This window comes from Mustela lutreola, chromosome 7, assembly GCF_030435805.1.
Source record: "Mustela lutreola isolate mMusLut2 chromosome 7, mMusLut2.pri, whole genome shotgun sequence".
NCBI classification, from domain to species: Eukaryota; Metazoa; Chordata; class Mammalia; order Carnivora; family Mustelidae; genus Mustela; species Mustela lutreola.
The window spans coordinates 36,034,676-36,061,592 of NC_081296.1; the positions used below are offsets into that span (position 1 = coordinate 36,034,676).

Genomic DNA, 26,917 nt, shown 5'->3' on the forward strand with positions numbered 1-26,917 from the left:
GCTGTCAACACTTGCACGGATGTATACGTGTGTAAACGTACATGTGTGAGCACCCACACCCATGTACACAGTAAGCCTCTGGGCCCTGAGAGCAGGCCTCAAAGGTGAGAGCCAGGAGCTGGTCTACACGGTTCTCATGAGAAAGGGCCAGGAGCCTAAGGGGTCACTAGCGGCACTTCCTCTGCAAGCAGGGGCCCCTCTGCCTCAGCCCCTCTGCCTTGGCCGCCCTCATAACCCTCAGCAGGGAGGGGGCCTGGGTTCTGTGCCTTCCCCGACCCTGGCCCCAGGCTGTGTGACTATAGCCCCCACCCCTGGCCCCACATACTCTGCGGGCTACACAGGCCCCCCCAACTGCAAACACATCTTCCTCAACTAGGCCACACAATCGAGAGAAAGCCCCGCAGCTTATTTCCTTATTTTTGGCAGCAAGAGAGGCCAGGACTGAGCTGGGGGTGGAGGAGGGAAGCTGAGATGTCCCCCACCTTCTGTGGGGCCTAAACGCCCTTCTCCATACAAGACCATCCTGCCAACCCTCACGGGCCCTGGCAGACCACAGAGTCATGGCGCGCCTCTCTGAGACCAGGGTTGAAAACTCAGACACCCCTAAGTCAGGCTGGAATATAAAAGGGGAGAGGGCGGGAAGGCAAGATCAGCGGGTCAGCGGGTCAGCAGGGTCAGCCACTGCTCCTCTCCACCTGGTGCTGCTGGTGGGGCGCAGAGTCTGGCTTCTGACTTTTCCAGAGACACCCAAAGCCTGGTTTTCATGGCAAACTTCCCAATCTCTCCAAAATCTATGGACTGTAAATTCTACCGCACCCTAGAGCTGGGAAACACACTCTCTCATACACAGACGTGTATCCAGATCCACACCCAAAGTCTCACCAATACATACACACTTAGACACATAAACACACAAATAGCTCTCATATTCTCACACACACATACACATGGAAACACACGCACATAAGAACATACTCACGCACACGTACTTGCACACAGTCACACACTCACACTCTCACAAACACTCCCGCGTGCCCACATCTATGGGGTGGATTCTGCCTCTAGCCCCCATTCAGAACCTTGGGCCTAGCCAGGGATGAGGAGTCAAGGCTGAGCGACAGGGAGACTCAGATTCAGCAGAGGAGCCTGTCCCAGAACTCCCAGTTTCTGGCATCACGGCCCCAGCTCACATCCCCTAGTTCCACTTGCCTGGGAGTAGGAGACCGGTGTCACCACATCCTCCCCCCTTCCTACCTGCCTTCCCTCCCTCGGTCCCCCTGCCGCTGTACCTCCCAGCCCTACACAATAACAACCATCTCGACTTTACCAGGGACTCCCCCCTTTTTTTTTCCTCCCCAGGGGCCCTTCCTCCTCACCCCACCCCGGCCCTGCCTGTCCCGATCCTCCACCCATCAGACGCAGGGTGGGGGCGACCCCCAGCTCATCCTTCAACCCCAGAACCACTTCCGGCCCGGGCACCCCCTTTACCCCACATGTAAGTTTTCTTAATTGGGAGCTCGTTAATTATCCCCATGCTTTCCAAAGCAAATAAACAGCAATTAGAGAAATAAGTGGTATTTCTATTCTCCAGCAGACTCAGCAGCGTGGTGCCCCATCCCATCCCCACCCGTAACGACCCGTCCGGCCACCTGCCCTCTCTCCCTGAGTCCGTCCCCACATGTGTGTGAGCGCAGGGCCCGCCACCGGGCCACCCCCGGCAGCAGGTCGCCTCTTGGAATCTGTGTGAAGAGCCATAAATTGCTGAGAAAGGACCTCCTTCCCCGTGCACAGAAGGTTAGAGTGTTTAAAGAGAGCAGTGGAACTGTTTTTATTAATCAGAACTGCTATAAAGAAAGCATTTTAATTAACATAATTATCCCGATTGAGAAAACCAGTCCTTACCCCATAGATACTTTTCAGACTAAAGATGCAAGCTGTCACAATCAGTCATAATTAAGTAAAGCAAGACATTTTTTTTTTTCTCTTGCTCCCTTCCCCTCTCGGGCACCGGCTCCTCCCCGGGTTAGATCTCAGAACGGAAGCAAGGCAGATGTCAGACCTCAACCAGCTCAGACTCTCGCCCCCGCAGCTGTCTCTGGAGCTGTATTTCTGAGAGGGAGATCCGCCCAGGCCAGAGGGTCCCCCGCCACGACCCCTTCCCATGCCTGGCCTCAGCATGGCCTCCCCGCCTCCTAGGAAGGGACCCCATCTCAGACCAGCACCCACCTCACCGTCTACTCCACTGCTGAGGGATCAGTCCCAGAGCACCAGCCCTCCCTGGGGAACACCTGCAGGGACCTTCCTGGGTCCGCACACCTAGGGGGAATGAAGGGCAAGAACAGACAGCCAGAAGGAACCTTGGATCACCACCCTGGTCCAAGCCACCAATCCCTCCTGCCTGGATGCATACATTCACCCCCATCTACCTCCCCAGTCCACTCTGGACTCACCATCAAGCCATTTCCCCACATAATAGCCAGAAATCTGTCTACACCACAAATCTCAGTGTATCCCCATCCCCATTCCAGTCCACAAGGAGGCCTGGCCCAGCCCCCTCCAGTAACACCACCCAGAGCTTGCGCCACACCAGCCACAATGGCCTTTCCTCATCCCCTTGAGCTTCCACCACAGGGCCTTTGTACATGCTAGTCCCTCTGCATATTGCTTCCACCCTCCTGGCTCATCTGTTCATTCCGCAGCACTCAGCTCAGGTGTTACCTCCTCAGGGCAGTCCTCCTCAACCGCCGCCTCTTAAATTCCCTGGTGGCACCACATACCCTAACAGAGGTGGTAGATACACAGTAGCCTTGTAACCTTGCTATTGGTTCTATCTTCAGCCTTACTCCTCCGCTCAACTATTAGTTCCGTGAGGCAGCCAGAGATCTTATGTCTGTTTGTGTATTTGATGTTTGATTACACTTTTTGTTTGTTCACTGCTGTATCCACAGTGCCCATCACAGTGCCTGGCTCATGGTAAGCACTTAAGAAATATTCATGGAAGGAAAGAAGGAAGAGGGAGAAAGGAGGGAGGAGGAGGGGGCCCCCTCCCAGGGCATTCTCCAGGAGATGGCCCTTGCCCTGTGTCCGCTAAGGGCTGGAGGAAGTGAGGATGCCCCACCAAGCTGGAAACCGTCCACTCCCCTCACCCCATCTGGGCATCATTATACTATCCATTTTGTAGATACGGCCCCTGAGACAGGCAAGATGTACCTAAGGTTACAGGGCACCTACGCGGAGTCTAGGGCTGCCCCCAGGTCCTGAGACTGTCTGATTGAGGTAGGATGAGGAGGGAGGAGAGAAATACAGGAGGATCCTTTGTGGGTACAGTGCCCCCTCGGGCTTGGTGGGGGACACCAAGAGCCGCTGGGGGCAGCTCTCAATATATGTGACCTTGGACCTTTTCATCCCCTGCTCTGGGCCCCAGCTTTTCCATCTGCAAAGTGGGCTGCCTGGAGCAGGTAATTTCCTCTGCCCTCCCCCCCAGACCCCCCTCCAACACCCCCTAAGCTTCAGACCTCCCTCCCCCTCCCCCTGCAGAGCTGGAACTGCTGACATATGAACCCTTTCCTCAAGGCACTGCCACCGTCCCAGCCCACCCAGGGAGGTGAGGCTGGGTGCCGGCTGCTCCCCTCAACCAGCACCTGCAGGGTGACATGTGCGTAGGTGACACCATGGACATATTTTAACCTGACATCCTGCAGTTTCCTCCCTGAAAAGGTGCTTATTTTTTAGTACATCTTAAATAGGAGCCACAAAGTGGGTTGTCAGCACTTTTTAAATGCCTTGTTAATGTCCCCGTAAAGCTCCGTGCTGGCCGGAGAAGACAGCTCACTCCTGGCCCCTGTGCAGCCTGGACACCCTCGCAGCCTGCACTCTGAGCACAGACTCGGCCTGAGCTTCAGACTCTCTTGCCAGGAGGTCCAGGAACTAGACATTCCCCAATAATATATGCCAAGAGCCCCTATGGGGTCACAAGCCTCAGCAACACTTGGAATGGCAAGGGAAAGAGGCATGAGCACTGGTTTTGTAGTCAAGTGTTCTGAGTTCAAATCCCTTCTTAGCCATTTATCAGCTGTGTGACCCCAGGCCAGTGACCAAACCTCTCTGTGCCTGATCTTTCCTCATCCATAAAATAGCAATGCTGCCTACCTCAGGGCGATTCTGAAGAGTGAATCAGGTAACAAATACCAAGTACCAGGTAAGATTTGATTCTTAAGGTCTGGTAATGGCATGATGGTTATGTGTTTGAAAGGATTCTTTTCTTTTAGAGATACACGACACTGAAACATTAATGGATAAAATTTTACGATATCAAAATAACCCAGTGGTGGTAGAGAGTGGGTGAGCATACAGGAAACAAGTCTGGTCATGAGTTAATGCTTAGTGACAGGAACATGGGGCTCAATAGATTCCACTTTGGTAAGTGTTGACGTCTTTATACTGAACCCCAACACAGACCTAGTGGTATTCATTAAACCCAGGGTGCACTCTCTCCTAGCCACAGAAGACTCTGATGGCAAGAATCAGAGACAGGCCTTCGTAAGACAATGAAAGGCATCAATAAGGAACATTAGAGGGTCTGAGCCCTCACTCGGGCTGGAGGCTCCAACAGACCCCAGAAGGGGGGCCAGGCAAGTGGGAGCCTCCAATAACCTGGACACGTGGGAGCCCAGAGGAGTCAGGCAGCCTCTGTTTCAGAGCCATGATCCCAGCTGTGTGACCCCTGGACTAATGCTTTCCCTCTCTGAGCTGCAGGTTCTTGTCAAAATGGAAATGGTAATGCCCTACCCCATTCCACCCTGCTTGGCCCACAGAATAGGTCTGGCCTGAGGCGGAGGCTTCATTGCCTCAGAGTTGCCTCACCTTCGGCCACTTTAAATGACAACCTCCGTCATCCACCACCGCTGTGATGGGCAGGCAGACCTCCGTGCTGGGCCCAGGGCTGCAGACCCACTAATACCCAGCCCTGTCCTCCGGAGGGCAGAAGTGCCAGGGAGAAGTCCTACTTCAAGCTCCACTGCACCCAGCAATACCACAGGAAACGGGGCTGAGAAGACTTGGGGCCTTGGGAAAAGAGGGATTCCTGGCCTGGATGAAGGGGAGTCTGGTAATAATGACAATGACCAGGCGACCACGGCAGGCCGATGGAGTGCTTCTGCCACCCCTAGAACCGTGTCCCAGCCCTTCCCTGTCCCTCTCCTTCAACACTGCTGCCAGGTGAGCAGCACAGCTATCCCCCGCGTGGCTGGGGGAAACTGAGGCTCACAGGGCCAAGGATGGAACTGGTGAGTGCAGAGCCAAGTCCTGTCCTCAGCCCCTGCCCCCACCCCCAGGCCCAGCAGGGCACGAGGATGCTGGCCAGGGCCCCCTGAAGCAAGGCCCCTTTAGACCTCAGTTCCTTCCCCTGTGAAATGGGGGCAGCAAGACCCCCACACTAGCCGGTGAGCACCAGAGGAAGGTGGCACGGGCAGTGGAGGAGGAAACATCCCGAAGGTTCCACACGGAGCCGAGGCGGCTGCGAGGTAAAGTTGGGGCGCGGGGGTGTAAGGCGAGAGAACGAGACAGATCTCTCAGGCTGGGGCTCCGGCGCTGTGATATTTTCCCCGGGTTGTATTTTTAGATGGACTACTTTCTCTCCCCTCCCCCTGCCTCAGTAGGAGGAAGAACACAGAAATAGCTGGGTGTGCGTGTCTGAGCAGCTATATATAGGGGCACAAACCCTGCTACCCAGGGCTTCTCCCACCCCCTGCCCCCTGGAGCTGGAGCCAGGAGGGAAGGGCCACAGCAGGAGGGGAGGGCGGCAGGAGGGGAGGGCGGCGGTGGGACAGGGACCATCCTCTTGTCCCACGGCCACAGGGTCTGCTCAGCAGCACCAGCTTCTTCCAAACACCCCCTCTCCCTGCACCCACCTGTGTGCACACATGGATGGCCACACACACATCCCACTGACCCAAGTCCCACGGCGTGCTGGAGAGGGACCAGAGCCACCAGCAAGTCCAACCCAGACAAATTCCTACCTCTCTGAGCTCAGTTTCCGCATCAGCACGAGGGGGAGAAGGTCTGCACCCGCTTCATGGGCAAGTGTGAAAACGAGAGAAGATGAGGCATGTGTGAAGCCCCCCATTCTGTAAGGAGGAAGAGATCCACTGGAGGTTCCCCAGAGTCTCCTACCACCTCTCTTGGCCAGAGCCTTGACAGGACCCAGCTCCAGCCTCAAGGTCAGGGGCTTGTCCATCCCCCCTGCCCAACACTCTACCCTGGCACGTCTCCACAAAGCCCATGCCTGGTCCACAGCAAGTGGAACCAGCTGCTTCCCAGGCAGCAGGTGGACCCTGTAGCCAGCCACCTGGGGTGGCGGCGGGAGGGGGGGGGGGGATGGTGACTGACACTAAGGCCTGGCTCCTGCCACCCTCCACTGGTTGTACAAGCCATGGCAGGAGCATTCGACCCCACACTCCATCCTCTCCACTCATGGCGGGGCTTCCTCCTGGGTGCTGAAGCTGGTCTGGATATGCCCAGTCTGGAAGCAGGTGTAAACGAGCTTTGCTGCCTTTCTACCCCAGGACCTGAGGGGGACAAAGAGCACTGGCTGGGAAATCTCAGGGACTGGAGTCCAAGTTCCAGCTCTGCCCTGTGAGCCTCGAGCTATGGCTTTCACCATCTACACAGAGCAGTGTTCTCAGGGGGCCTCTCAGGTGCCCAATCCAGGACTCTGAGTGCGGCTGACTCCCCACAGAAGAAAGAACATCCATCCATCATCTTGTTTAACTCTCAAAATTCCCCTACGAGAAGGAAACCAGGGTTGTGTTACAGATGGAGAAACTGAGGCCCAGGGAGAGGAAAAGACCTGTCTGGGTTGCACAGAGAGCAAGTGGCAGAGCCTGTTAGCCCACTGGCTCCCCAGCCAGCCCCCATCAGAGGCGGGGCCTGCCCCTGCCAGGCCTGGGAAAGCCAGAACATCTGGGACACCGGGGTCAAACAAGTGGCTCCTAACCTTCCTAAAGAGTCCTGAGGGCTCATGAGGGAGGTGTGCAAGCCAGCTGTACACAGCTGTGTTGGTGGGGGTGCGTGGGAGCAGCCACCCCGTCGCCACTCCTGTGCCCATTCCCCAGCCACTGAGTATCTGTGCCCAAGTGCTCAACTTCCTTTCTCTGGCTCTAGAGTCCCATTTGGCTCTCTAGGTTCAAATCTCCACTTGGCCACTGGGTTTTAGCCCAGAACTTCCATCCGCTGAGCACCCAAGGTGAGAACTACCTCTTGCTGGCACATATAGGCCTCTGTGCCTTCATCTAAGCCAGGAGAAGCCAAGGACGTGATGGGCCAAAGCCCTGAGGTGCCCTGCGGGTGACCTTCCTCCCACAGACAGGCGTCTGGTGTTGACTCCTTGGGCCCCTGGTCCTGCTTAAGTCCTCCAGAGTGGACCGCCGCAGGGTATCCACAGCCGCCCTACTGCAGGACTCCTGAGCCCAGGCAAAGGCCCCAGCAGCCCTGAAGATGGATGGATGGGGCCAAGGCCGGCATCTCTGGGGTGGTTCACACCACTCCCATGGGGCTGCCTGCCCCCGCCCTGAGGCAACCAGGCTTGTCCTAATTGGTCTGAGTGCAGCAGTGCCCAAAGAAGGCAGGATGAGGAACTCAGGTCCAGGGCAACAGCCAGCCCCCAGGAGGAAAGTATGTGAGCCCTGTTCTCAGTGGACTCATACACCAGCACTGCACAAAGGAAGTGAACTTGAAGTTGCTGTGACCTACATTCAGTTTCTGGATCCCCAGTGCTAAAGAATGAAATTGGACCCTGATCTCACACCATATACAAACATTAACTCAAAATGGATTAAAGACCTAAACGTAAAAATCTGAAACTATAAAACTCCTAGAAGAAACACAGGGGGAAATCTCCATGATGTGGGATTTGGCAATGATTTCTTGGATATAATACCAAAAACACATGCAACAAAATTGAAATTAGACAAATGGAACTATATCACACTTAAACGTTTCTGCACATCAAAGTAAATCATCAACAGAGTGAAAAGACAACCTGTGGAAGGGGAGAGAATGTCTGCCAACCACCTATTGAAAAAGGGCTGATATCCAGAATATACAAAGAATTCCCACAACTCAACACCAAAAATCAAGGAACCTGATCAAAAATGGGCGAAGGCCTTGAATACATGTTTCTCCAAAAAAGACATACAAATGAGGTGGAGGGGAACGAGTGCCCTCAAACTGAGCCTCTTCAGAGAGGGACTCCCAGGTCAGGGCTGTGTCTCCTCCCCCAGACTGGGCCCCGTCCCTGACTAGCTGCCAGCAGAGAGCCTCTGGCTGCCTCTCTCCCTACCCACCCAGCCAAGCCTGCTGGTGGTGGATTCTGCCGGGGGATTCTGCCCAGGGCAGACACTTGGGATAGTTCCTCTCCAGCGGTCCAGCAATGAAATGAACACTCAGCCTGCCAGGAGCCCATTCATCATGGCCACACCATGTGCCCACTCGCCCAGGGCGGGGGGGTGGGGGGGGGGTGCCAGGGCCCGTCTCTGAGTTTCAGCCCCCAGAGCCTGCCCAATTCCCAGCCAGACTGCAGACCAAAGCGTCGCTGAGAACTGGGGCCCAAGTGATGGCCCCACGTGGAAGAAGACTTCTTGCCTCACTCCTGTCCACTCCTTCAGCCTCCCGGGAGAGAACTCAAGGGGCTGCTCAAGCTCCAGCTTCGAGGTCAGATGGAATGCCTCCCACTTCCTCTTCTCCCTCCCAGCCATGCATACTCAGGCAGGTCTCACCCTCTCTGAGCCCCGCCTCCTCCGTCTGTAAGGTGGGGGGGGGGGGGGGTCCTGTTATTCCCTCCCCAGTCCTCAGGAGGAGCCAAGGAGTTAGTGTGCACCAAATGCTTGGAATATCATGGACGCATAATAAAAGGTGGGCCCCTTCCCTTTCTGTGGAATCCGGCTCTCTGGGTTCAAATCTCCACTTGGCCACTCGAGGGCTGTGTTGCTCTGAGCAAGTCACTTAGCCACTCTGTTTCAGTTTCTTCAGTAGAAATAGCCTGAGGGGTTGTGGTCAGGATTAAATAAATAAAGATTTGTAAAATGCCTGGAACAGTTTCTGGCATCCGGGAGGCACTCTGGAAGCATCAGCTGGGTTTGCTGCTGGTATGCTGTTGGTGTCCTATTTCATGGGCCCTTCTGAGGTCTGGACTTGGCTGAATATATGCCCAGACTCTGAGCACTGAAGAACCCATCCGGTGCCGTTCCTAAAAGTACCATCTTCCTAACCCTCCTTCCCTGCAAGGCTTTATGGAGCCCCCGCTCCTCTGGGAATCCAGGCAGCATTGGGAGGGAGCAGGAAAGACTCCCCCCATCTTTGGGGTGTTGGAGGGGCAGTGGGGAGGAGAGAGGAGGTTGGCACCTCCAGCAACCATCCAAACCCATGAGCACCTGCAGATCTGGACCACAGGAGAGTGTGCAGAAAAGCCCCAAGGGCTGAGCTAGGCTCAGGGCTGAGAGTCGGGGAGGCCAGGCACAGGGAGCTGCAGCCCAGGCAATGGGGAGACGCTGATAGTTCTCGAGGTGAAAAGTGGAACAGCAGAGCAGGCTTCAGGACCTGCCCTACACATGTACAGCCACAGCTGAACAGCAGACCTCCGGGGTCGGGGGAACTGAGGGGCACCAGCAGCAGGAGCTGTGGCCCAGTGCCAACCCCACATTGTCCTTGCCCTGTGCCCCAGCATCACTTTTGTGCAGAGAGGGGGGTCTTCCTGCCTGGAGCTGGCCAGCCCCCTGACCCAGATCAAGCATCTGACCCCACTCCCTAAATCCAGAGCTTCTGTGGGGCACAAATGCTGTCCCCACCATGGCCAGCCAAGATTCAGAGGGGAAAGAGCACCCTTCATCTCCTCCTGTCTCTCAAGGCCAGACAGGCCTGGGTTCAAGGCTGGCTCCTTCCAGCTGTGCAGCCCTGGGAAAGTTGTTCAATCTCCCTGAGCCCCAGCTTCCTCGTGCCCACCCACAGGGCACAGTTAAGGAGGAAGTGGGTAGTGTCTTTGGAACAGTTGGCACATAGGAAGTACTCAAAAGTCCCCTCTGGACCTCAGTTTCCACATCTGCAAAATGAACGTTAAAAGAGATGGCCTATGAGAGCCCTTTGGCACCAGATGAGATCTCTGAGTCGGGCCCAGCACTGCCCTGGAAAAGGGGGGCTGGGGGTGGGGATCCCAACAGGATCAGGCCTGCTTCACTGTTCACCGAATTCAGTCTCCCTCAGCCCAGGTACCAAGTGCAAATGACACAATGGAGGCCTCCCCCCAGACCCCAACCAAGCACTCCCAGGTACTTTGTCCTCAACCTCCCCACCCCGCCCCCCAGGCTTCCATGTGAACTTCTAATCTCAGGACTCCTATGCTGAGGAGGGGGCTGTGGCTGCTTTGATCCAACCTGACAAGTGTGGGAAAGCCTGTCAGGTCCCATTCTCCCAGACCCCTCCTGGAAACCCACTGCCTCTGGGGACCTAGGCAGCTTAACTCCCCAGGAGGGAGGGAATCTTACAGCTAATGTTTCCCTTTTTGCTCTGACCACCAGGAAGCACAGTGTTAAATATGCAACCCAGCATCTAGCCATATGCATCCGTGCCCTAATGTGCCCCAAGCCTTTTCTTCTATGTTCTATGTTTTCATCTATGTTCCCCGCCCTGGATTATGTCTGTCTTATTAGTATCCTGTGTATGTTTGAAAGCCCTCACAAATACTTCATGGAATACGGTGGGTATAAATATGTACATGGTTAATATGTAAAATGGCCCCCCTCCCTACCTCCCACAGAGCTGCTCCCCTATTACTCCTCGGCTAATAGGGAACTTGGTGCAGAAGGCCCAGAGTGGGAAATGGAGCAAGAGGAGATAGAAGCAGACTTCAGCCTTGTCCCTCTTGGCTCTGGCCTCTAGTGCCACAAAGGAACTGGGAAGGCCCCGCTCTCATTCTAGAACATTCCACAGCCTTGCTAATAACATCACTGACAACTATGACTTGAATTTGTTGAGAGCATATGACCTAGAAGGCATCACTGCTAACGCAGGGTGTGAATGCTCCAGCTAATCTTCTAACTACCCCGGGGGGGTGGGGTGGGGGGGGGAGGCGGTTCTACCATCATGCTAACTTTTCCAGATGAGAACACTGAGGTATACAAAGCTTAAGGATCACGTTGACACAGGTCACACAGCCCGCAAGTACCGGAGCTGGAGTCCACAGCAGGTTTTCTGAGGCCATGGCTCAGGTCCTTACCAGCGACTCATACTGCCCCAGGCCATTGAAAGGACCTGTGACTGAGGGCAGACAGGGCTCAACATGACATCCCAGCCTGAACCCAGAGTCCAGTCCCTGCTCCACACCCACCTGTCTGTGTCCTTCTGTCTAGACCTGCCCAGGCCTTCCCCTCCCTCCAGCTTTATAAGTAGGCATCAGGCTTAGCAGATGGGACAGGATGCATTTACTCCACAAGTAGCAATGGGGGCATGAACAGCCAGAGGGGATCGCCAGATACTCTGGGTTAGCAGGACCAAGGGACAAAGACCCAACTTTGATATCACAGTGGTGTGAGCCCATTCTGAGCCTCAGCTTCCACATCTGTCATATGGCCCACATCCTGGCTTCTTGGGGCATTGAGGGGCTCTCCTGAGGGACAGCCTATGAGCAAAACCAGAGATGGGCCCCACCAGCCCCGAAGCTGAAGCTGGAAGCTGAGGCTCAGAATGGGCTCACACCACTGTGATAACAAAGTTGGGCCTTTGTCCATTGGTCTTGCTACCCCAGAGTAACTGGCGATCCCCTCTGGCTGTTCATCCCCCCATTGCTACTTGTGGAGTAAATGTATCCTGTCCCATCCCCACCACATGGGTCAAAATCGTGCCCATGGCTGCTCAGCTGTGTGACCTTGGGGGAGTCACTGTACCCCTCTGGCCTCCATTTCTTTAGCAGCAAAATGAGGATAACAGAACAATTTTCACTTACCCGTACCTGACATACAATGTCGTAGCTACTAATTATCTTTATTATCCCTGAGCAACCCCCTTCCTGACAGGATGACTGTTTGGGGAGCTGGACAGAACCATAGGAGGCATGTGAGGGAGAACATGCCAGGCCTAGGTACCAGGCTCCAGGACAAAAACTGCCCTCAGGTGCCAATACTGTAGGCAGCGGTTCAGAGCCTCCCCCTGCCCTCATTTCCCAGAAGGCTTTCTGCTGAGGGGGTGGGCAGCACATCATGGAACAGTCCCACATGTACAGGCAGCCAGGACCGCGTGTGACTGCTGCCCTGGACAGCCAGAGCCCAGGAGGGCTGGGGGCAGCTACTTTGGGGTGGCCTCTAGAGGGGGACAAACTGAGCGGAGGGGCCATCCGCATGCAGGCATGGAGGAGAGGAAAGTGCATCCTGGGAAGGATGGGCTATGCCCCCGAGAGGGAGCCTGAGAGAGGCCCAGCCCGTGGCCCCCCCACCACAGCCCCGCCGGGTTTGCCCACTGACCTGATGCAGCCCCAGCTCCCACTCCCCACGCCAGCTCCTCCTCACCAGAATGGTAGCGGCTTCTCAGCCGCCAAGGGCTGCAGCTCTCCGTCCCCCAGAGTCCTGCAGTACCCCCCTACCGTGCGGTGCCCCACACGAGGCTCTGGGCACGCACAGCTTGGACCATGCTGTGGAGTAATATGAAAACACGTGTTTTCACATTTATTGAGCACCAGCCGCGCCAGACTCCCTCCTTGGCCTTGCCTTTACCCCACACGCCAGAAGGATGCACCGTTTAGTACCCCTTGTAACAGATGAGGAAATGGAGGGGCATGGGTCACACAGACAGGGGCAAAGCCAGAACTCCAGCCCCTTATCTCAGGGAAGCCCTGCCCCAGCTCAGTGTGCCGCAGGGCTCCGCCCGATGAGGGTGGAAGGCCAGGTAGCCCCACCTGGAAGGCTCTGTGGCTTCCCACCAGCTGCTGTCACTATGGCGGGCTCTGGAGGGGGGGAGGGAGCAGTGCCAGCCCCACCCTTTTCACCCCTCTGCTCAGCAAACCCACTCGGGCCCCCTGACACCAAGCTAGAAGCTAGAAGCCCTTCCAGAAATCATCCACTCAGCGAAGCCCCCTCAGAAATGGAGTCGGAGGAGACGTGGAAGTTGATGGGGAGAAGAAGCTGGGCAGAGGATGACCTGTCTGTCCCCTGAGACTTCCGGAGCCTGCCCCTCATCCAACCACATTCTCTAGGCACAGGAGGCATAGCCCCCAAAAGGCTGACTCACCACAGAGCACGACCAAGCCTCTGAGGCCAGTGGCCGGCCACCCAGAGCAACCACAGCCTCAACCTGGCCTGCCCACCCACCCCCAACAGACAGGCCCACCTCACCTGAGGGGCCCACGACTCTGCACCCTGCTTCCTGAGGGGCCTCCAGGCTCCCCAAGCCTCATTCCTGCCGGTGCCTGACCCAAGCACCCCCAGGATCCCAACAGCTGCTCCCTAGGGGGTTCCCCAGCACTGGGAACCCTAATCCCATCAGAGGAGCCACCCTCCTTCCTTCCTCCTGAGAGCTCATCCCCAAACCTCCTCACCCCTATCTTCACCCTGTGACTCAAAAGCCCCAGGAATGTGGTTGCAGGAGGCCAAAGGCAGCTCCAGAAGATGGGAGATGAAAGGGGCTGGCAGAGAGAGGGCCGAGGAGGGGAAGACGCTGGGCCTGGAACCTGCCCCGCACACACCCTTGCCCCCCCCCCCCACCTCGTGCATCAGCCCCAGGCAGCAGCTGCTTACCTCACGGGCACACACAGGCTCAGGGGCTCGTGAGGGTGACGCCTGCAGAGAGAAGGGAGGAAGGGACGAGACAATAGTTGGATGAGGGACCTGCAGACTCACTGCCCATAGGATCCATCCTGCTGTCAACCTCAGCCCAGGCTCTGCCCAAACCCTGGAGTAGAGGGAGCCCGAGGAGACCTGCACGCCAGATGGAGCACCAGCCTTCACTACCCGCACGTGCCCACGGCTGGGGGACCCCTACCCAACACGTGCCCACGGCCAGGGAGACTGTACTCTGGCCCCTGGACACAGCACTGAACCTTAAACCCTCCCTCCTGGGGCCAGATATTGTGGTCAGAAAGGTACCTCCAGGCCTTCACCTTTACCTCTGACTGGGACCTGGAGCTCAGTGGTCTGGCCCTTGACCCTGGGCCAGTCTCAACAGGCTCTGATTTCCCCCAACACTGCCAGCAGGTACATCGGAGTCACCTGGAAGGCTTATGAAAATACAAGTGCTGGGTACTGGGCCCCCAGCCCCCTAAATTTCTGCTTCAGCAGGTCTAGGCTGGGACCTGAGAATCTGCATTTCCCACACGCTCCCAGGTGATGCTGAGGCTGCCATTTGGGGATCACACTTTGAGAACCACTGGTCTAGACGTGTCCAGACCACAAAGTACACAGCACACATCCTCAAGGAGCGCATAGGCTAACAGAGGAGATCACACACACGGGCGCACACACTGACAAAACGTGGCCTCAGCGGGAAATGTGGCTTCTACCCACTAAGGAGAACTGATAAGCAGTGAGGTACAGGTTGGTGCAATCATGGAAGACTGCCTGTAGGAGGTAAAGACCTCATTGTGTCCACCTTTACCTGTTGCAGTTTCATTATACAAACAATACTTGAAACTTTCTCTTGGTAAGAGCCTCAGCTACAGGCTCCTATAGAGGAAACACTCCTGGTCACCTCTCCAGAGGTCCCAACCACCATCCCTCTGGTGTGAAACCTTCACCACACACTTACCCACACAGAGAGGTACACCAGGTGATGATACAGCAGGGAGCAGACCCTCTGTGTGGGTGTATAACTGTGTTCTCACCTACCAGTGGATCTGGGAGACTGCCTCTGTCCATGCAGAAAGATAAGAAGGGTCCCTGCTTGTGTTCCCTGAGTGCCGACCAGATGCCCAATGCCACATGCCACACTTTATGTATGAATCCCCTTAATTTTCATGATGACCCCTATGGTCAGCTTAGCTGTGTAGATGAGCAGACCAGAGCACAGAATGATGGTTGGTAATGGGACCAAGAACCCTCAGCCTAACAGGGCGGCCGCTGAAAAGACAACCCAGCAGCATCCACACTCCCGATGGAGCCCAGCCTGTGCTGAGTTCCCTGCGGTGCCACACGGGGGCGGGGGGGAGGGGGGGGCTCCACATAGGAGCATACCTTCACCTGTTTAAGCAGACACCCGAGGATGGGTGCTTAGGAGCTCCTGGTTTCTATTTCCAACCTTGCTAGAAAAAGATACCCCGCCTCCTGGCACATGCATGTGAGTACTGCTTAAGGGCAGCTCAAAGGGTGGACAGATTTTAGATTTTGGTACTCCCCGTCAAACTGTCCTCCAGAATTGCCTAACCTGATGCCCAGCTGACCTTTTCCCCCGGGGGAACCCTTACTTTGTTCTTACTGAGAACAGTTCGCATTTACTGAGCATCTACTACGCACCAGACTGCTAATTTCCCCGTTCTGCAGGTGTAGCACGGAGCATTTAGGCTACCTGCCCAAGGTCATGAAGCTAGCAAGAAGCATACAGAAAAGCGTCATTATTGTGAAGGAAGGGAGAGAGGCATGGAGGGAAGGAAAGTGGGAGGGTCCTTGATCCCACATACCCTTCATTTTTCTGCTCCCTTTCATCGCAAAACTCAAGAACTGTCTCTACCAAGCACCCAGGCCTCCACATCCGCTCCCGTTTTTCCCCCACTTCCTTCTCCAGCTGGGCTTCCGTCCCAACCACTCCACAGAACTGCTCTTATCGAGCTTCCCAGAAACCTCTGTTTTGCCAGACCCGGTGGTCATTCTCTGACACAGCTGCCTGCCTCCTCCTTTGAGAAACACTTTATGTCTGGGCCCCCAGGACTCGGCCTCTCCTGGTTGTCCTCCCACGCCTTCATCCCCTCCCAACATCTGAGGCCCCACGGCTCACCGGGGCTCCCTGCTCTCTCCTGTCTACTCACCCCTTGGCTGGTCTCTGCGGGCCATATGGCTTTCCATCCGTCCCAGCTATGCCCCCGATCTCTTCCCAGCCCCAGCTCTCTCCGAGTGCCAGCTGCCATGTCTGGAGGTCTCTGGGTCACCTCCGCTTGCTCAGCCGACAGAACTGTCCAAAACAGAATTCTTCATTCTCATCCCCCGAACGACGTCTCCCTCGGCCTTGACTGCTTCTCTCTCACCCCACGCCCCAGGCCACAGCAAACCCAGTCAGCGTGGCCCCCGGGCCCATCCAGCAGCCGCCCACTGCCCCTGCTCATCTTCCCCTGCCCTCTCTAGCCCTTGCTTGGAGCACTGCTGCCCCAGCCTCCTGCCTTGATGGGCCCCCTGCTCCCGCCCTGGCACCAAACTGTCCCGGCAGCCAGAAAACGCTACAGACCAGATCTTGTGGCTACCTTGCCATAAGCAAGGGGTTTCCACAGCAGAGAGAACGAGTTGACCCACAGCCTGTCCACCACTTAGAACTTGCCTTCTGCCGTGTTCCCCCAAACCTCCCACACTGGCCTGTCTCAGGGTCTGTCCTTTCTGTTCCTTCTGTCCAGAAGGCACTTCCCCCAGACTTTCCTGTCATTCAGGTTTGAATGGGACCCTCTTCATCTTCCTCGGTCACCTTAGGGCAAATGTCCCCATGCACCCCAATCTTTCCCATTTTTCATTGTATTTATGCCCACCCAACATCATCTTGCTTCTTTATTTGCATCCTTGTCACTTCGGGGTCTCCTCACCGTAACATAAGCTCTGTAAGGCAGGGAGGGACTGAGTCCTTTTCGTCTGGCTCTGTTGCCACCTCTGTACTGTGTACAATACTTGGCACACAGTAGATGCTCAGTAAATATTTATTGAATGAGCGAATGAATAGGCAGAGCCAGCTCTATGGGCTCCAAAGCCTGTGCTCTCATTTCCCTACACAAACTGCCTCTCATCTGAAGAAATGGGGAGGCGCCGGAGGGCACACCCAGTGGGACTGGACCCTCCAGAGAAAGGCAAGCTGGTGGGCGCAAGGCTGAGCCAAGGCCAGCAGGCACAGCCGCTCCATACGAGGTAGCAGCAGGGCCTCAGCTCTCCCTGGGAGGACAGGCCCAGCAGCCCACGCCCCACGGGGGCCTGGGGCACTCACACCTGCCAACCTGTCCCATTCAGGAGAGAGCCTTGGGGGCAGCTGGCAACGGAGCTTGACGGGCAGGGGGCCAGGAGGCCTGCCAGCGGCGGGTGCCGCTGCCAAGCAGCCAAGTAATCGTGTTAGCCAGCGGAAACTGGTCCAGGGAGTTTTTCCCTTCGCCTCCCGTTTTTTCTCTCTCCCCTTCCCCCCTCCCTTGAAGTTGCAAGGCTGGGAAGATTGATCTTTGCCTGAAACGGAGGAGATAACTCGATATAATGAACTCCGCTGTCCCTCTTGCTGTTTGGAGCTTTTAAAAAATTTAAAAGGGCTGGGGACAAAAAAGCTTGTCCTCAGGGCTCTCCCCCCTACAAAAGCCCCTGCCCCTCTTCCAACTCTCCACCTGCCTCCTTCCCCCCTTCTTTTTCCCTTGGGATGTCTTGATGGAACAAAGGTTAAAAATATCCCCTTTCTCTTGCAGGTTTTAAAAATAATTTTGTTGAGGTCAGGGCTGGATCCACCAATGGTCCTGCCTCCCGTAGTCTCCGCCCACGTGGCGGGCCCCACTCCTCAGAGCCACCAGCCAGCCTGGGGGTGACCAGTCGACTCAGTCCACCTGTTCTCAAAGCATTTCCAAAGGGAGCAATCAAGGCCGGGCCCGCCCACTGAGGTGCTGCCGGAGACTGCTTTTGTCCCACCAAATAGCTCTCTAAAGACCCCCCCTAATGACAAAGGGAGCACAGTGCCAGCTGGGACCCAGTCCTTGTCCCCACCTCAGTGGAGGCCTGTGCCTTCCCCCATCAGCCCCACTCTCCACCAGCCTGGCAGCCCTCTAGCCTGGAGCTCCAGGGCTCTGTGCCCCTGCAGACATTCACATATTCAACCAACATTTACTGAGCACCTACTCTGTGCCAGGCACTGGGCCAGGAGCCAGGAATCCAGGGGACAACCAAATCCCTCTGATTCCTGCCTTTAGTAGCCTTACATAAAGCCTGGTGGGCAATCCACGGTCACATGGGAGAGGGGGTGCGCCCTGGGATAAGAGTTTTAAAGGAAAGGTCCTGGGACTCTGAACACAGACAGTGGTCAAGGAGGACTTCACGAGGAAGTATTCTTGGAGCAGAGATCTGTAGGACAAGTAGGAGACCACCAGGCAGGGGCCAAAGGGAGGAGGAGAGCTATAGCCATTATAGAGAGGGTCTGCTCTCAGGAACACGGGGCCCAGTATGGGCGTCTCCCCTGGTGCTCTCTGGCTGCAAAGGGAGGGCAGAGCCCAGATTCCTTACCTGGCATTCAACGCCCTTCCTAGCCTCACGGGCCCCAGCTCAGGAGTTGTTACTCTTTCTGGGCTCCTACATTAGCACAATCACACCAGCCTGCTGCTGGATATTACAGCCCTTCCTACCCGCCCCCCCGCCCCCACACACAGGCCATGCGGAACAATCTCCTTGCGTCCAGAGCCCCATACAGAGCCAGGAATGTGTGCCAAAGAGTAGGAAGCAACTGGGGACACCATCAGAACTTTCAGACACAGATCAGTAAGGCATAAAGGCATCAGGGAGAACTTCTGGAAGACGCAGGTTAAGGCTCGAATAAATATGGATTGGGGAAACAGACAGGGGAGCCCAGGGCCACAGAGACAGAGGTTCAGGTAAAGGCCTGAGGAGGTGGCCTCCAAAGATGGAGGCCTGCCTAGGCTGATCTCCAACCTGCAGCCCCTAAGAAGTCATGATGGTGAGGGGGAAACTGAGTCTCAGAGGGAGGAGCTGCCTCCACTAAGCTATGCAGCCTGGCAAGCATGACAGAGTTCTGTCTACAGGTGGCAACAGTCTCTCTTGTCCTCATAAGCAGTTACTGCCACCATCACCCCCATCGCCCAGAAGAGCTCACAGACCAGAAGTCGGGCAACTACAACCCCAGGTGGCTAATGGAAGGGGGTAGGGAAGCAGGAGACACGTGAAGGCGTTCTGCAAGAAGGAGATGCTTGCTGGGCTGGCATCCCAGGGCTGCATCCTCGGCAAAGCCCCAATAATGCCTCCTACAGATTCGCTTCCTTGCCCCTCAGGGGTTTTAGCCCAGCTGGGCTCCTGGGAACATGGCTCTACCTACCCAAGCCTGAGCCCTGAAGGAGCCAGCCTCCTCTCCACCCACTACATTGGTCCAAAAAGCTGTTCTGGGAACCTCTTGGAACTTGTCCTGGCCAGTCTCGGGTTTTCTATCATCCACTTTTCAGCCCTGATGACCCAATTCCTTCCAGCCCCCTTGGGTTGAGGACCCAACAGAGGCTAAGTAAGGGCTTTTGCCCAGGAAGGCCCCTGACTGAGCCTTCCCTGGGTCCTCAGCTTAAGCCCCCATAGCACGCAAGGAAGCCCCAGAAATAGACAACACTGGCCGGCCACTCTCCCCCAAGGTCCACCACATCCAGCAAGAAATGGAAAGATACAACCTGACCTTGTAGTTCTATAACCAATGGGCTTGCCACCTTGGCCTCCCTGGTGGAGCCCATTGGGGCTACAGGCTCTCCGGGCACCAGGGACAGCTGGAGTTGTGCGAAGCTCGGGTTAACGGGCCCTGCCCTGCCCTGGGGGCTGAATCTTCAGTCCCTGTGAGGATTAGGGAAGCCTCTCCCAGAACACAAGGATTCACAGGACCTTGGCTGTATCCAGAGAGGAGGGGGTCTTCAAGGGAATCGGGGTTCAGGGGGAAGGGGAGAAAGTCTGGCAGAGAAGAGGGGCAGAGAGGGGCTTGGGCCATACCCAGGCGACAGACCCCAAATATCAGGCAGATGGAAATGCTGGGCACCACCTTCTGTGCCCGGAGAGCCATAGGCTGATCTAAACAAAGGAGTGCAACTTTCAGGCTGTTACATAGCCAAACGGGAGGCTGGACGGAGGGCCTGCTCCAGCCCAGGCAAGCCAGAGAAGCTGCCACGGGCAGGACTGGAGTCGAGCGTTCTCTCCTAAGCCTCTGAGTGGGGAGAAGGCGGGGGGCAGCACCCCCACCGGCTTCCCCAGCAGGCCAGCCTGTCTCCACACCCTCTCCTTCTGGGGGGCAGTCTTGGCAGACAGGGCGTTCCCAGAGCCACCCTCTAAGTAGCTGGCATACAGCTCACATAGCCTCCCAGCCATTGTCTGAGGGGGAAACCCAGGCTGGGTAGAAGCCGCAGAGAACATGGTTCCCAGCATAACAAAGAGAAAAAGCCAAATGATCTGCACACCCATAACTCTAATTCAGCCCAGTGGAGTCGAGGTCACAGGGCAAGCAGGGGAACCAAACTGCAAAGGGTGACAAGCTGCTCTGAGGACAGTGGTCCCACACACGGCGTCACCTTCAGCAGAGACTGGAGGAAAGGGTACCACCTGGCCGCAGGGAGACAGTAAAAGAGATGCAGGTGTAAGGAGCCTTAGGAGTGGAGTGTGGGCTCTCCAGAAGCTTGAGAGAGAGCGCGCGTGAGGCATGGTGGAAGAATGGAGAAAGACCCCTCCGTGGTGCATTGGCAGGACACCCAGCCCATCACTGACCGCTCTGGTAGGGAATGGGATCGCTGGACAGCTGGACTGGAAGGGCAGGGAGGCTGGGGGAGCCTGCTCCCCCAGCTTCTCTGCTGCCTTGACTCTCTTGACTAGCCCCCTTCCTTCCCCCACTCCCCAAACCTCCCACAAATTCCCCAAACTCCCCGCCAGAAGGGATCTCCATAAAGGATTTGGGAAAATCCCTTCTCCCCTCTGGGCTCCTTCCCTCCTCCCCTCCATCAGTTGTGACCATCACTAACACACCTCTACTCACGGCTCCCAGGGTAGTGCTAAGTGGCCGTGGGGAGCCCTGGAGCAGGGTGGGGGGCCAGGGGACAGGAAGGTGAGGGTCCTCCCTCTCCTCTGTAAAAGAAGGAGCATGACCTGATCCCCCAAGATGGAGGTGAAGGCTAAGTGGGTACAGATTCCTGCACACGTGGGCAGAGCTGAGGCTGCCTGAACTCCTGCGTCCTGCCTGCGTCCTGGCTAAGCGGAGCCCCAGTCTAAAGAGGGTTGGCAAGGTTGGCCCCATCGCCTCAGCAGATAGAATCTCCTCTGAGCACAGATGGGGAATGATTTCTTTTCCTCTCTCCTCTAGGAACCTTTAGACAGTCAAATTATAGTTCGATATAAAAGCAGAAGCAAAGACATCAAGTTCAGGAGTTATTCTCATCTTAACGACCAAGCGGGGAGGACTGGAGAACGCAAGAGAGAAGATAAAGATGGGCGGGGTCTCGACAGTGGGAGAAGAGGGGAATCGAGAGCCTTCGGCTCTGGGCTCTAAGAGAGAAGAGCAGCAAGGCGGGCAGCTGGTAGGTATTGCAAGTATCAAGGCGGGAGGGGAGTGCTGCTGGGGGCCAGGGCAGGGGCCCACCCAAACAGGCACAAAAGATGGAGGTGTGAGGAGCTGGGGAAGTGAGCACTGGGAGCCGCACCAGCAGTTAGCCGCACTGGGAGCAGCAGCCAGTCAAGTACCAAGTAATTTCTGAGCACCTACTCTATGCCAGGCCCTGGGGGTCCTCAGGGAATTAGACAGACAAGGTTCTACCCACAAAGGACTTGAAAGAGAACACACTAGGGTCAGAGCCTGGGTGCAACACCCCAAGGGAAATCTCTCCCCTGCTTGGACATTAGACTCCACAGGCAGACATCAGGAGCATCCAGAGTAAAGAGAAGAGGCGTGGAATATAATGGGCTCTGGCCTAGATCCGGAACCTTCACCACAAGCTGTGTGTCCATGGGCAAGTCCCTTCCTCTGAGTCTCAGTAAGAACAGCAGCTAACTTTTACTAAGCACTTACTATGTGCTGGGCATTATTCTAGGACTTTAAAAATACACTCATTTCCTCAATACAACACCATGAGGTGGGTACTACCAGTATCTCCCTTTCCTTGGAGGAAAGCAAGACACAACAGAGAGGTTGCCTGCTTTGCCCAAGGTCACACAGCTAGGAAGTGGAGCAGCCAGGATCCACAGTTCAAACAGCCTGGCTCCAGAGCTTGCACCCGTCATCAGGAACACCTGATTCAGAGGCTGCAGAGGCCCTCAGTCTGGTTCCAGGCATCCCTTTGCTACCTAGAATCATTGCCCTCCCCTTCTGTCTTTGCCCACAGAAGTCCTAGTCACTCTCTGGAGTCCATTCCAAATGCGCTCTCTGCAGCGAAACGGAATGATCCCTCTCAAGATTAAGGAGGATTCAGGCTCAAAAAGATGAAGGGGCTTGGGGTGCCTCGGTGGCTCAGTGGGTTAAGCCTCTGCCTTTGGCTCAGGTCATGATCCCAGGGTCCTGGGATGGAGCCCCGCATGGGGCTCTCTGCTCAGTGGGGAGCCAGCTTCCCGCCCCCCTCTGCCTGCCTCTCTGCCCACTTGTGATCTCTGTCAAATAAATAAATCTTAAAAAAAAAAAAAAAAAAAAAGATGAAGTGGCTTGTCTAACGTCAGGTAGATGGCTGGGGACAGAAGCTGCCATATGCCACATGCCTCTCACAACGATAGCTGTGGGAGTACACTGTGACTGACGGTCAATGTCAGGGTCACCTGATGTTTCCTGAGAAGGATGTAGAGCACCCGAGCCTGAAAGAACAGAAAATTACAAAAAGTGGGGACAGGTTGGGTCAGCTGGTCAACAAGCCCTGCCCGGGTGTCCTCCATAAGGAACAGGGATAAGCGAGGGACCTCCTCCCCTTTGGCCCGTGGTCTCCCAGGCCTCTTTCAACCGCATGCTGAAAGCACCTACTCTTCTCTCCACCTGTCCAGTGCCTGCCCAGCTATTTTTAAAGGTCTAGAACCAATATTGCTACCTCCTTCAAGAAGCCAGCCCTGATTGCCCCAGCAGCCCTTAGGGCACCCTGAACCTGCAGGCCGGCTGGAGCAGGCTGGAGGGCAGAATTGCCTCCATGCCCCCTGGGTAAAGGGCATTCAGGTACAGGAGCTTGGTAGGGGTGAGGGGAGTCCTCTTGGAGGAAAACAAGGCACCCTACCCCGCAGGAAGCTCAGGCAAGAGCCAGCCGTGCCCTGTGGCAGCAAGGCTAACACAATGGATAACACTACTCAGGAAGAAATAAATCCCAAGGCTCTCACCAGGTGACCTGAGCGAGAGGGGTGGGCTGGGAATCCATCTTAGAGGTGCTTAATGAGTGTGCCAGCCTCATACATCTGCCTCCCACCCCTCTCTAGCGCCTTATGCTCTGAGCCCACCTCTACCACGAGGTGCAGCCCCTTCCCCAAGCTTTCTTAGAATCAAGGATAGGGGTACAAAAGACATCCAGACCAAAACTCCCATTGCACAGATAGGAAAACTGAGGCCCAGAGAGGACAGAAAATTACCCAAGGTCACATAGGGAGCCAACTTCAAAACTTGAACTAGAACCCAGGCCTCTACCCTCAGATCATGTGGTCCCTCCCTCAAGGCTGCACATTCTCCAGGGGCCTCTCCAAATCCCCTCTGCACTCAAGCTCTGCTGAGGCCTCAAAGAAGAGCTCCTGTCCACTCCCATCCCTAGGCCCAGGCCGGCTCCTCCACAGCACTGATCCTAGATCCCTCAGTGCCTCTCTGTCCCTCCACTACTCCCGACAACACAACCGTGTCATGGTGGGCACCCCTTAGGTAGAACCAAGCAGGTGAGTCAGGGCAGGTGTGCAAGCAGGCCCTTGCAGGGGGAGGATAGTCTATGTTAGGGACCAGATAAGACCCATCTCTGGGGATCCTTCCCTAGGACCTCACCCCCGGGTTCCCTCCCCTGGGGGTTCATCACGCTCCCTGTGCCCATGTTAATTACCCTCTACCCAGTGACCACTCACTTCCTAGAAGAGCAGAGGTCAGCCTGGTCTGCCTGCCTCAAAATGCCCAATTCCCAGGCCAGGCTTCCACAGAGCCGATGAGCAAGCAGCTTGGAACAAATCCCTCAATCAAATTAACGAGAGACGCTGACCTGCCTGTGAACAGAGCAGTGGGAGCCGCAGGAGAGGGGTGGGAGAGAGAGATGGAGAACAAGGCCCACACATGAAATAGGAGCCAGCGAGCCTCCCCCGCCACCCCCGCCCCCTGCCCCGCATCTCCCCACAGCTGCCACCATGCCTGAAGTGTCACCATTAAAGGGAAACATCGTTCCACTGGGGTTCACAGGCATTAAAGCCTCCTATTAAAGGGAAAACATCCCAGAAAGAAATTGTACCCTCAGCCATTGCCCATCTCCACGAGTCAGCAGAGGAAGTGTGTGAGGGGAGGGGGAAATGCCAAGAACCTACTATGTGCCAAGCACTGGTGGCAACACTGAGGCTTGGGGGTCAAGTGTCTGGACATATGTCACTTGGCCTAAGAGTGGCAGAGCTAGGATTCAAGCCCAGGCGGGGACAGACCCAGAGCCAAGCTCTCTCCTTCCACACAATCCAGTCAGGGGTTATGGCTGCCTCTCTCCTGAGCCCTCCTCTGACGGGATGAGCTCTGGATCGCCACCCTCAGCCCTGTGGGGCCTCAGGGCATAGCTTCACTGGGACCCCAAGTGTACACAAACCAGGACACTCTGAACTCTCCCAGTGACCCGGCATTTTTCCCACTGCCCCACCTTCTGGAAATGCCACCTGCACCCCCACCACAGGACCACCAAGGTTTACGCTGAGGAAAAGCAACTGTCTTTGGAATCGGGTGACCCAAATTCTAACCATGTCCCTTAACTTCTGTGGGCCTCGGTTTCCCCTTCTGTAAAATGGAGAGAGTAACACTCACCTTGCAAATTCAGTGCAGGGATTCCATCAGAGATCTGGAAGAAGCCCAGCACAGAACCTGGCACAAGGTCAGCCCTCAGGGTAGCCCACTCTGCCTCTGGGTGCAGCCACCCATCTTGACTTCCTGCAAGAGCCCAGCCCTCCGGGTGGTCCTGGAACTCTAAGGTGGCTGCTGTAAGGGGAGGGCTCAGGCACAGTGAGCAAAACAAGGAGAACAGAGGAAGAAGCATTGGGTAAAGAAAGGCCAGGTCCCTACCCTGGCCTGCCAGGACAAGGTGTTGGCCCCCAGTCCCAGCCCAATTTTCCCTGGAGGCGCTAGAGGGAGATCCTGGATGAGCACCAGCCTGGCCCACTCCAGGGCTCCTCTGAGGACCTTGCCTTGACCTTGACCACAGGTAGCACTAGCAGAACACAGGCACAATGCCATCCAGGAAGCACAGTTCCACACCCCATCTCTGGGCTGAGATCCTCCTTGAAGCTCCTCCTGGGTCCTCCCTCTCAATCCTCCCACACCCTGGCCCCACAGCCCAGAAGAGAAGACAGAGGCTCAGCAGGACCGCCAGCCTGAGTCTCCACAGCAGAGCGAGACCTAGAGCTAAGACCTCTAACTCCTAATCTGTTCCTCCAAAGCTATCCTTCCCCAGCCAGGATGCACCTAGGAGTCTGGGGCCTCACCCAAAAGACTTCCTGAGGAGTCTCCTTCCTGCTTCCACAGCCCTGTGTGGGCCTCCTCACTGCAGCTCCTGAGGCTGCTCTGGCACTCCTGGGGCCCTGCCAGAAGCCCACCCTCAAGCCATCTCATGCCTCTAGGCCATCTACCCACCCCACCCCCACCCCACCACCCTTACCCCAACCCCACCACCAGGGGATCTCCTGAAGAAAAGGGGCAGGACTCCCACCATTCATTGGCCATCAAGGAAGTCGCTTACTTTCTCTCTGCCAATGAGCTGAAAGCAATCCAGGAATATCAAGAGAGGTTGAAACCCAGAGGACTGGCCAGCTTGGGAGGCTGGTGATGGGAGTAAGGAGGTACAGGAAAAAGCACTCAGGGAGCACTGGCTATGGGGCAGCCTCGTTCTAATTTAATCCCCCCAACAGCCCTGGGGAGGGGTATACTATGCCCACTTCACAGTAAGGAAAAGTGAGCCTTTCTGAGCTTAAAGCACACAGCTGAGTTTGGATCTGAACTCAGTCTGCCTGACTCAGGCTGGGGCTCTCCCCATTGCTTCCCTTGCCCCTGTCCCCCACCCCGAATGCCGAGGAGACGCAAGCATATGAAGGAACTGTCCTGGAGAAGGAGCTGGGGCCATTTCCCAGATTTCCCCTTGGAACAGCCTTGCCAATGATCCCTTCCTCCCTGCTCTCAGGGTCAAAGGCTGGGCTGGCTGACCCCAGGGTGGGAAGCGCCTGCTGCCTTCCTGTGGGGCTGTCTCCCTCTCCCTCCCTCTCCATTCTCACTAGCAAATGAGTAAGAAGAATAGAATTACAGTTTGGCTACACAAGACACAGAATTAGCAGGATTAAATATAAATAGCTATTAAAAGTGTCTTATAATTAAATTCATTTTCCAGTTATTTGTTTTACACACACACACCCGCCTACACGTGTGCACACACGCACGCGCTCCCATCCTCAGCTCCACACAGAGTGGGAGTCAGGGCCCCAGCTGCTCTCCAGCCTCCTCCCTGCTGTTGTCTTCTTCAGAGTTCCGGTCCGGCCCCTCCCGGGCTTCTCCTTCCCTCCTCCCCCGCCCACTTCCGCTTCCGGTGCAGCCCCCCAGCCCCTTGCAGAAGAATGGAAACCACTGTTCCTGCTCTTCCCCAGTGCTGAGCCTACAACAGGCCAGACGCGTCACACTGTCACCTCCTATATTCCACCCAAAGATATTTTTCATTCAATAAATATTTGCTGAGCGCCAAGTACTTAAACATGCACAGTCAGATTTATTCCGCGAACCGACACTCATTCCTTCATGAAACGACTACAAGCCAGCGCCTGGGAAGAGCTAGCCATACTTTGGCCCACCGGAGCAGAGCCTCTGTCCTTGTGGAACCCAC

The 26,917-nt window shown here is 56.0% G+C and overlaps 1 protein-coding gene across 6 annotated transcripts in view; it reads right to left on the reverse strand.

The window, feature by feature from the left end:
• Positions 1 to 26,917, reverse strand: part of LINGO1 (leucine rich repeat and Ig domain containing 1) — a 190,382-nt gene that overhangs the window by 101,479 nt on the left and 61,986 nt on the right. Inside the window, exon 3 of one of the 6 annotated variants that reach the window (XM_059180315.1) lies at positions 13,776 to 13,817. The exons of 4 other annotated variants lie outside the window; for them this stretch is intronic. The gene's annotated coding sequence lies outside the window, so the exon portion shown is untranslated. Of the gene's footprint in view, positions 1 to 2,226; positions 2,247 to 13,775; positions 13,818 to 26,917 lie in introns of those variants that run through there. One more of the 6 variants, XM_059180318.1, reaches the window with a different exon arrangement.